This window comes from Fukomys damarensis, unplaced genomic scaffold (assembly GCF_012274545.1).
Source record: "Fukomys damarensis isolate Sample0158 unplaced genomic scaffold, DMR_v1.0_HiC HiC_scaffold_36, whole genome shotgun sequence".
In the NCBI taxonomy this organism is placed as follows: Eukaryota; Metazoa; Chordata; class Mammalia; order Rodentia; family Bathyergidae; genus Fukomys; species Fukomys damarensis.
The window spans coordinates 10,082,609-10,093,014 of record NW_022900948.1 but is presented as its reverse complement, the minus strand read 5'-3'; positions in this window follow the sequence as shown (position 1 = coordinate 10,093,014).

The following is a 10,406-nucleotide window of genomic DNA, read 5'->3' as shown; positions in this document are numbered from 1 at the left end:
TGAATTTTTCAAAATATCTTAGAGCAATGGAACACATGTAGCAGTTTTTGCAAAGTCAAAATTTTTCCATGATCTGAAATTATTATTTCAAATATTATCTTTGACAGCAAATATGCTTTGTTAACATTCCATTTCCCTAACATTTAACACAACTCTGTTAATTGTGCAGCTGCTATATTTTAAAAACTTACAGATCCCGGAGTTTCAACAAAGAATGTACCAACCCACCTCAAATGCTTATGATTTAGTACACTTTAATATAAATCAATAAACACTATCCTGAAATACAAATGAAATATGATGGAAGAATAAGTAATTTTTCCTGAAAACTAAGAACCAAAGCAAAATTCACAGAAGAGATAGCAATTTACTAGATCTTGGAATTTCCTAATTAAAAACTGAAACGAGAACTGCCATTTTAATCTTAAAAAATCAGAACATTTGCAAGGCACTTTACACTTAAGATTTCTCTTTGTCTTACAATCTATAAAAATAAATGTACAGATGATATGAATGATAATGATGGTGAATATTGTTTTCTGTCTTGTAGCCATTTTACCACTTACTTTATCCCTGTTGACTTCTAAATTTTCCATTATGATTTGTAACAAGCATGTGGTTTTCGAGATTGGCCTCAGAACTAAAGAGTAGAAATTACTTAGGAAGAATCCCATTTCCCAGTCATTGATTGGTTTGGGAACCCAAACCTATAATAAACTAAATTGAGCTCTCCCTGTCAACAGAGATTCATTCAAAATTACCCAGGTATGGTCAATGAAATATGAGGGGAATTTTGAAAAGGAGATTCTAGTGAACTTTCTTTTATTCTTAATAAAAAACATTAGGAGAGCTTTTTCCTGTTGGTCATTGAGAAATACACTGGGAATAATGTAGCCATTTTGTTTGGGATGAAACATAGCATATCTAATTGTTCTGCACACCATCTTCTCTCTGAAAGTCAACACTTAATAAACACAGAATCAATGAATGAAGAAAATTCTAAGATTCACCCTCACTACTTCCAGGTATAAGGATTTATAAATGTTCTTATGTCTTAAACCAGTTTGAGTTGACTTTGCCATTGGTTACCATAAAAATTTTTGAATGTAATAGTTAATGATGGGAAATAAAAAGAGCTAATTTAAGAATTAATATAAAGTACAATAAATTTTAAAAGCATATGATTGAAAATAATAATGATGAATGAGTGAAACAAATAAACTTAAATATTGGAGAGCTAAAACACTTGAGAATAAAAAAACTAGGTAGAAAATAATTTAATTTACTATTTCATTTGGGAAAACAAATAAACTTAGAATTGAACAAATATGGCAAACAAAATCACTGAAAAAGTATGAGGAAATTTCCAGCACAATATAAGCCTCTTTCAGATTTAAAGAAACAAAAGGCATGTAAATTCCCTTAGTCTTAACAAAGGAGATTTTTCCAGCCAAAAGAACATAACAGAAATATCTGTTAAGTTTTTAAAAAATAACACAGTTCTGGTTTTAGCCCTGCGGTCCTGATATTACAGGCATGACAGAAGCCTTGACATGCATTTTTATGATTGTTCAGAACAACTGAAGTGCAAGACTCAGTGCTTAAATCAGAGGCAACAATTTCCCAATGTGTATCACTCCATCATTTTGTCTCTTTCTTGATGTGTCTCATCTTGCTGTACCTCTTCATGTGTCCCTCAACCTGTGCATTGTTTTTGTGCTGTGTCTTTGTGCATGTCTCTATCTCTCCATGTGTCTTCCTGCATGCCTTTCTGTATCCTTTAAGTGTGTTTGTTAGTATCCCTTTGTGTTATTCTCATGTTCCTCTGCATGTTGTATATCTGTGTATTTCTTTATTGTTCTGCCTTTCAATGTATCTTTGTTTTTATGTCTGTGAGTACGTGTGCCTGTCTGTTTTTCATACCTTAATGTGTGTCCACTGTTTGGGTGTCTGTGTATCTTGATGTATAATCCATTTCCTATATTCATTTGTGACTCTCTCTGTCTTGAGTTGAGTCTTTCCTTGTTTCTCTTTTCCTGACACAGTTAACTAAGAAACAAGTTCAATCAAAGAAATGCTTTGACTTTCCTCCCTAAAACTGTAAAGAACGAGTTGGGAACTTAAGTGCCTTCTGTGCCTTAAGGAGGCTCAGTCAGCCAACAGAATTCTCTGCCCCACCCTATCTGGTTTTCTTTAGAGCAGTAAAAGTCCTAGATAATAAGTGAGTTTCTCATTTGATGGAGAAAACTTGCCTTATATGTCTTGTGATGATCTTTCACTATAAGACACATCTCCTTGGCACTTGACTCAAACACACATATTGTGTGTGAAAAGAGTCCTAACACCAAGGACTACACTAACCATTAGTAATCCTACTTTCATGCAAGTATCAATATAGTTCTGTTGCTATAGGGTGCCAAGTAACACAAATAAGCAAAATAATCCAAACAATAACTCCCAAACCTGCTAGATATCTGAAACATGAGTTTGTGTCCTCTAAAATTGAAGACTTGAATTCTAGGAACAAGGAGGTTAAAAGCAGGAAGAATTTGTTGAGACTAAGAGAGCTTCTGTGTAAGAGAGACAGAAGGGGGACTGGAAAATGGGTTGCATGCCCACCCCACTTTTCAAAAGTACTTTATGGGGCAAAGCCAAAAGGTGAGGTGGGTAGAAAGTGGGAAAAAACTATGAGACACAGTGAAAAAAATCACAAGATAGGCATAAAGTAGGATAAAACCATGACCAACCAATAAGATTACAAGTATAGATAATATTGACTAAATGGATATCAAATGGGGAAGCTGTAGAAAGCATACATGGATTTCCCAGAAAGAATGGGATAGCTAGGGATGGTTTGAGCACCAATTAAGGTGACTGAGGTCTATTCAGAATATTAATCACTGTTATTTATCCCCAGGGGAAATATATAGGTAACAGTTTCTCTTTTTTATAATGTTAACCAGTGAATAGGCCTCAATTGTTTTGTGGGCTAAGGGGTCAGCCTTGTCCAAATGCCTTATAAGAATTTCTAACTAACTTAGCTCTCTGTAATACTGTTATTTCTAACATATTAACTCATACTCACATACTTTTGGTGGGGTATGTGTATATAGCTTAGAACATAACTGAACCACCTATTCATAAAAGATACTTGTTGCAGTTTCCTTCTTCTGAAAAACCCTCTTGTATGGTCCTATGTGGCAGTGTGACCAGCAGCATCTTGTTCTGCCTTACTTTGGCCTTGCATCTAAGGGTATTTTGTATGTTTCCTCTCATGAATTCTTGTCATGTCCTGATCTAGAAATCACATAGTTATTGTTCCTCAGTTTCTCATAGAGATAATACCATGTTGACCCTGCATTATTCATTTTCTCCAGATCAAATCTTTGTTCTTCCCTGTTATACATTTCTCAGTCTTTGGAAAATCTAACACACCCTATTTCCATTTTGTTATGAAATGTCTCCATAGTATTTTCTGAAAAAAAAGTTTGAATGAGGTTTTGAAATGTTTACAAAATATATGATCAATGAGTCAGATAAAGAAGTCAACAACTTGTAGACTTCTGGGAAAAAAAAAAAAAGATTGAAAGCTAAAAGCCTGAAAGTAGGACAGGGATATGGGGAAAAAATGAGAACCAAGATCTGTCATGTAAAAGTACAAGATATAAATGATAAACGTAACCATACATATACTTGAAAAGTACCAATAAACTCAATGAGACAGAGAAAAAAATAAAGATGAGAAAAAGAGAGAGAGGAAAAAAAAAAACCCACAACTCTGCTACACAATGTGAACTAGGAAGAAAATAGCTAAAGGAGTAGGGGAAGTGGGAAGGGTAGGGGAAAGGAAAGAAGGGAAAAGAAAAGATACAAGAAAAGGAAAAATTGAACAGTCTTTGTAAATAGGGAAGGGGAGGGGGTGAAAGGAGGGCAGGGTATAGGGAAAAAGCACAAAGATACATCATGCAAAGGTACAAGATCCCAATGGTGAATGTAACTGTACTGTTTACCAAAAAAGTACCAATAAACTCAATTAAAAATAAAATAAAATAAAAACTCTGCTAAAAAAAAAAGAAAAAAAGGGAGAAAGCTGAAAACCTGGGTTCTAATCTTTGGGCTGGCTCTGCATCTTTGGAGGTGATAATTTTCCATGTGAAAAATGAGAAATCAGACTTTATAATTGTTGAGACAGTAAAACCCTAAAGATTTCCAGTTATCATAGAAAAATATTTTCCCTGAAATAAAAGCATGTATTAATATTCAATTTATTACATTTAAATAATTAAAAATATGATCCCCAAATCAGCTTTCCAACCAAACTGTTTTAACTTTCTAAAAATAAATTTGTTCTTATATTTTATAAATGATTTTTAATTTTCTTTAGTTGTTTTGTTTTATGATTTAGACTTTTGTAAAATTTTTGCCAAAAAAATACAATTGACTACAACCCATTTCACCAAGAGGCAGAATAAATCCTTAATTTAATCTCTCATTATAAATCCTGAAAACTTAATTCATATTTATTTATTTATTGCTTTTTCATTTGTTGCTTTTTCACACATGAGAAGATGGAATTTCATATATTTAGAGGAAATTTACTAGATCAAATTCTGTATTTGGCTTTTAAAACTCAAAGCAAGAATGTAATTTAAGGCAATGGAACATAAGATTTTAAGTACTCTCATGTCTTCTGGCCCTGTCGTTATCCTTGAATTGGTATCTTGGAAATATGCAGCACTATATCTGCAGGCATTTAGAAGATCTTTTAAGAAATCAATTAAGTCCAAAATCATAGCCAAGTAATGTAGTAAACACACTGTAAAAAATCAGAAATAATAGTGGATATAAGATACTTGGCTAACACCTGTATGGGAAGAGAAGTAGAATATAGATTAAATAACATTAAATTATTTCAGTGTCACATATTATGGGCTTTGCAATAATTTGAAAAAATTCTTTCTTTAAAGATATTTTTCTATTCATGGAAAGGCTTTGATATATTATCAACTAGATCTTAAGGCATCTTTGCAATATAATATTAGAACTTAAACTCATTAGCTGATACAGAAAAAAAAGATAAAACAACATATAGATATTGGAATAAAATCCCATAATTTCTGATCTTTTAATTTCCAATTTTACTTTTCACTATTTGAACTGCAAATTAAAAAAGTACAATTGCATTTTCATTAATCCTAGTGTTTGTAAAATAAAATTTTTCTTTGTACATTGAATTGCCATGTAATATGTTTCTTCTGAATACAGTTAGCAATTGTGTGTCATTACTTCACTTTGTCTTTATTTTTTTACTTAATATTTTTTCTTATCACTGGATATTTTTCTTAAATTTTACTGCTTTAAAATGAGATGAAGAAAATAGTACAATATAAATATAAAAAATAATTTTGTCCATTTTTACTCTTAATTTTGTATTTTAAGGTCTTTTATGTATGAAGAGTTAGATATATTAATTTTAAAATCATGCACTTGATCTTCATCCTGCCTTTCTACATTTTGTAACTTGTCTATCTCTATCAAAACGGATAAGAAGTACGCATTTTAAGTCCCCTTAGGTAACCAATAGTTGTCTTAAGCAGCAGGAATATTACACAAATAGTACTGGGGCCACATTTTATTGAATTCAGTATGATCTTTAAATTTAGAAGCTAATTAATTTATAGTATTAATGTTACTGGTATGGATATTCATGGTGTTAATTATCTAAAAATTTCTCCAGCTATCATTAATCCATCATATAACTTGAATAGCTCACAGTTAAGTTTGGATTTGATTAGATGAGAAAAATGTGTGTTATGTTTTATGTCTTTGTCTTTTGCATCCTCTCCATGCTATTGCTCTCCCTGTAATGGAGAAGTCATTCCTGTTCATTGTCATATTTTTACTGTTATAATACATTTGTTTCAATACTTAGATAATTCTAACTACAGTTGTTGTTTTCAACGTTCTTATTTACTGATTTCTTCAATAAATGGTTGTCAGCATCTAATTTCATCAACAATAGCCCTGTTCAATAGTTTGTTTGAAATTCATGTGTAATGCATTGAAAGTATTTCCTGGAGAAAGTTTTGATCAAAGAATATGCTTCATAACTACCCAAAGACTTATCTGGTAAATATTTTCTTGCCTCTCTATAGAAAGGTGAATATGGCTGCATAAAACATGTTGAAGTATGCCTCATTTTTCCAGAATTCCTTATTTGACGCAACTGTTTTTTTATTTCCAAATAGCAATTTTCCTCCAACATAATCTAGATATTTATGAGAATATACAGCAGTTGTGAGGGCTCTCACAAATATCCTGCATGACCACTCTGCTAGTCCTTTTTGTAGTACTTGAATGAAATACCAAAGGCTGAATAAATTTTTGAGGAAAAGAGTGTTTTTGGTTGTTTGTTTGTTTTTTAAGCTAACAGTCATGGAGATTTAAGGGCCCGCATTTGGTTATGGTCTTCTTTCTGGAAGAGTTCTGAGGTGGCTTAGGTTTTCACATGATAAAAAGGCAGGGAGCTTCTGTGTGTCTTTTCTGGTCTCTTTCCTTATAAAGTTACTAATATGCAGTCATGGGAGCTCTACTTTGTTAACTTTATTTAATCCCAATCATCTCAAATGTTCAGCCCCTAAACATTGTAATCAGATTAAGTTTTCCCCTTTTAATATTTCACAAAAGGGATTAAACCTCAACACATGAACTGTCAGAGGACACATCCAAACATAACCAATACAATCACTTTTTAAAAAAGAATTAATATGACTATACTTAGTCCCTTTTTATGTTAGACATCATGTTATAGTTTATATCTAGATATCTCCCTGAAGCCTCATGCTCACAGGTGGGGCTTTGTGAGGTGATTGGATCATGAGGTTATGGTACTCATCAGTGTATTAGTACACGCATGAATTTATAGCTAAGTGTGGTGTTGGTCCAAGGAGGTGGGACCCTGGGGTCTATCTCTCTCCTTCCTCTTTTGATCTGTCTTTGTTGTCTGCCACTATGCCATGAGCTGATTCTTGTCTACCATTTTTTGAGTCAGCTGACTGTGAACTGAAATCTCTACAAATTGTGAACTAAAATATACCATTCTCCTTTAAGTTATAGGTGTTGGGGATTGTGTCTCAGAGATGAGAAAATAACTGAAACACATAATTTAAATTTTAATAGTGTTTGCCTGTTGAAATTACTAGTTTAAGTTTCATTCCCATAAGGAAAGATTATGAGAATACTTACTGCTCAGTCACTTTAAATTATCATATTTTTACAATTCTGATATTCTAATATGTGAAAATAGACGTTTTAAGGTTATTTTAATTCAGAATTTTCAGGATACAGGTGATGTTCAGCATCTCTGTGTTTATTGACCACTTGATTTCTTTCTGCTTACTGCTTGCCATGCCTTGAGCTGTTTCTCCTTTGTCATGCCAAACTGCCATGCCACCCTGCCTTGGAGCCAGCCAACTATGTACTGAAGCCTCTACAAACTGTAATCCAAAATAAAACTCTCCTTTTTAAAATTATGAGTGTAAGGTACTTTGTCTCAGCAATGAAAAAAGTAACAAATACTCATGATTATTTAAATTGCTTTGGCTAATAAAATGCTAATGGAAATGACAGAGTAGTTCTGTGTAAGATCAATGAAGGCCCTGAAAATCATCTAATTGTTGGTGTAAGCTTTATCAGACAAGAGATCTGAGAGGCTGAAAGGAGAATACTCCCACAAATAATTGCTTATAACAAAAGTAAGAGATTAATTTTTTCTCTGTTGAGCCTTGGGGGTTATTATGTCTGTGTATCTTGAGGATCATTATTTTTTGTTAATTATATTTACAACCTATGTAATACTATCTCTTTGGCTGGATTTTTTTCCTTCATTTAAGTGAGCTATCCTTAAATATATGTGTGACTGTCAATCCTGTGTTACTCTTTCTTATTATCTAATATTATCTGTTAATTCTGCAGATAAGTAATCTTGTACATGGGTATCTACAGTAATTGCATCTTGGTGCATCACAAAGCGACACAATTTGAATAAAGGGATGTAATGGATGCTTTTCTTATCCTTTTAAATTTTTTTCAAGGTTCTAGATAACTTTCACATATTTTATTTTGCCTAAATTTATTATATAAAATAAGATTCCACCCTTTTCTTATTTCAGAAGATTTTTTTAACACATTCATTACAATAGTCATTAAGCCACAATCTTTTTAAAAATATGCTATCTGGCATAACATAAAAGACAAAGCTCCTCTCAGCACTAATTATTTGCATTCAAAGTACTCAGGTGAGAAAACTCATTGAACAAAGACCTGAAGGACAATATGGTTCAGCAAATTAAACCAAATATAAGCGACTACTGAATAATGTTTCGGTGTGTCAAACTCATGCAAAATGGTGGGAAAATTTTGGAGAATGAATTAAAATTGATAATTAGTGGAACAGAGATAGAACATGTCAGATGTTTTTGCATCTTTAAATGTATTAAGAACACATTAGTGCCATTTTAGGAAGAGTATATGCTAAATAATATTTTGAGACCTTGCATATATAAAATATTAATATTCCTTGCCATTCTTGATTAATATTTTATCAAAATATAGCATTCTATGTCATGAATCATTTTGTTACTGTTAGAATTTCATGGATATTCCCCCCGTCATCTAGTAACCTGTGGTACTAGTAAGAAAAGTAGTGCCTTTTTTATTCTCCAGAATTTGTACCCATGCTGCTTTTATTTTGAGAGTTTTAAATATTTCTTTTGACCCAAGTATTCTGGAATTCCATGTTGACATGCTTTCCACTGACTCTTTTCATTGTCCAATCATGGGATCCTTTAGCTTTAAGCAATCCACTGAAAATACATTAAAAATAGTATCTTTTGCATATTGTCACAATACATATCACAACTGAATGACATGCCTCACTAACATGAGCAGAGAATAGACACACAAATATATGCATACATACATATCCTGAGCAATGATATTAATTATTAGTCAAATTAGGGAGGGGTTTATGAGGAAATACAGAAAACAGTCCAAATACAGAAATACAGAAAACATCAATCAAAATACAGAAAACAGAATCAGGAAATTTTTCTTTTTTTTTTCTTATTGAGTTTATTAGTACATTTTAGGTATACAGTACAGTTACATTCGTCATTGGGATCTTGTGCCTTTACATGACAGGTCTTGGTTCTCATTTTTTCCCCTTGTCCCTGTCCTCCCTTCACCCCCTCCTCCCTTCCCTATTTACAAATACTTTATTTCCATTTTTTCATTTCCTCATGTTTTTTTCTTTTCCCTTATTACCTTTCCCCTACCCTTCCCACTTCCCCTACACTTTTAGCCCTCTTCTTCCTATTTCACATTGTCAATTATATCATTAGGATCTTATGTATCATTACATTTTTTTTCACACCAGAGAAACTTAGGTATTTATACATGTGTGACTTATTTATTTCACTTAGGAGTATATCCTCTATATGTACCCATTTTCCTATGAATGACTCTAATTTATCATTCTTTATGGCTAAGTAATATTCCAGTTTTTAGAAAAATCACATCTTCTTTACCCAGTCTCCAACTGATGGGAAAACTGAGATTCCACCTTACCCCACAAAGAATGGCTGCTCTCAAGAACTCAACCAATAACAAATGTTGGTGAGGTTATTTTCCCCTTCCCTGTCCTCCCTTCACCCCCTCCTCCCTTCCCTATTTACAAATACTTTATTTCCATTTTTTCATTTCCTCATGTTTTTTTCTTTTCCCTTATTACCTTTCCCCTACCCTTCCCACTTCCCCTACACTTTTAGCCCTCTTCTTCCTATTTCACATTGTCAATTATATCATTAGGATCTTATGTATCATTACATTTTTTTTCACACCAGAGAAACTTAGGTATTTATACATGTGTGACTTATTTATTTCACTTAGGAGTATATCCTCTATATGTACCCATTTTCCTATGAATGACTCTAATTTATCATTCTTTATGGCTAAGTAATATTCCAGTTTTTAGAAAAATCACATCTTCTTTACCCAGTCTCCAACTGATGGGAAAACTGAGATTCCACCTTACCCCACAAAGAATGGCTGCTCTCAAGAACTCAACCAATAACAAATGTTGGTGAGGTTGTGGGGAAAAAGAACCCTTCTCAACTGTTGGTGGGAGTGCATACCAGTGCAACCACTATGGAAATCAATGTTGAGATACCTTAAGGAGCTGGGATTAGAGGATCTATTTGACCCAGCCATCCCTCTGCTGGGTATCTTTACAAAAGAATTAAAGTAATTGTATCACAGTGATATATGCACACCTGTGTTTATAGCGGCACAGTTTGTAATAGGAAAATTTTCATAAATGTGATTCAAAGCTCTCTCTCTCTCTCTCT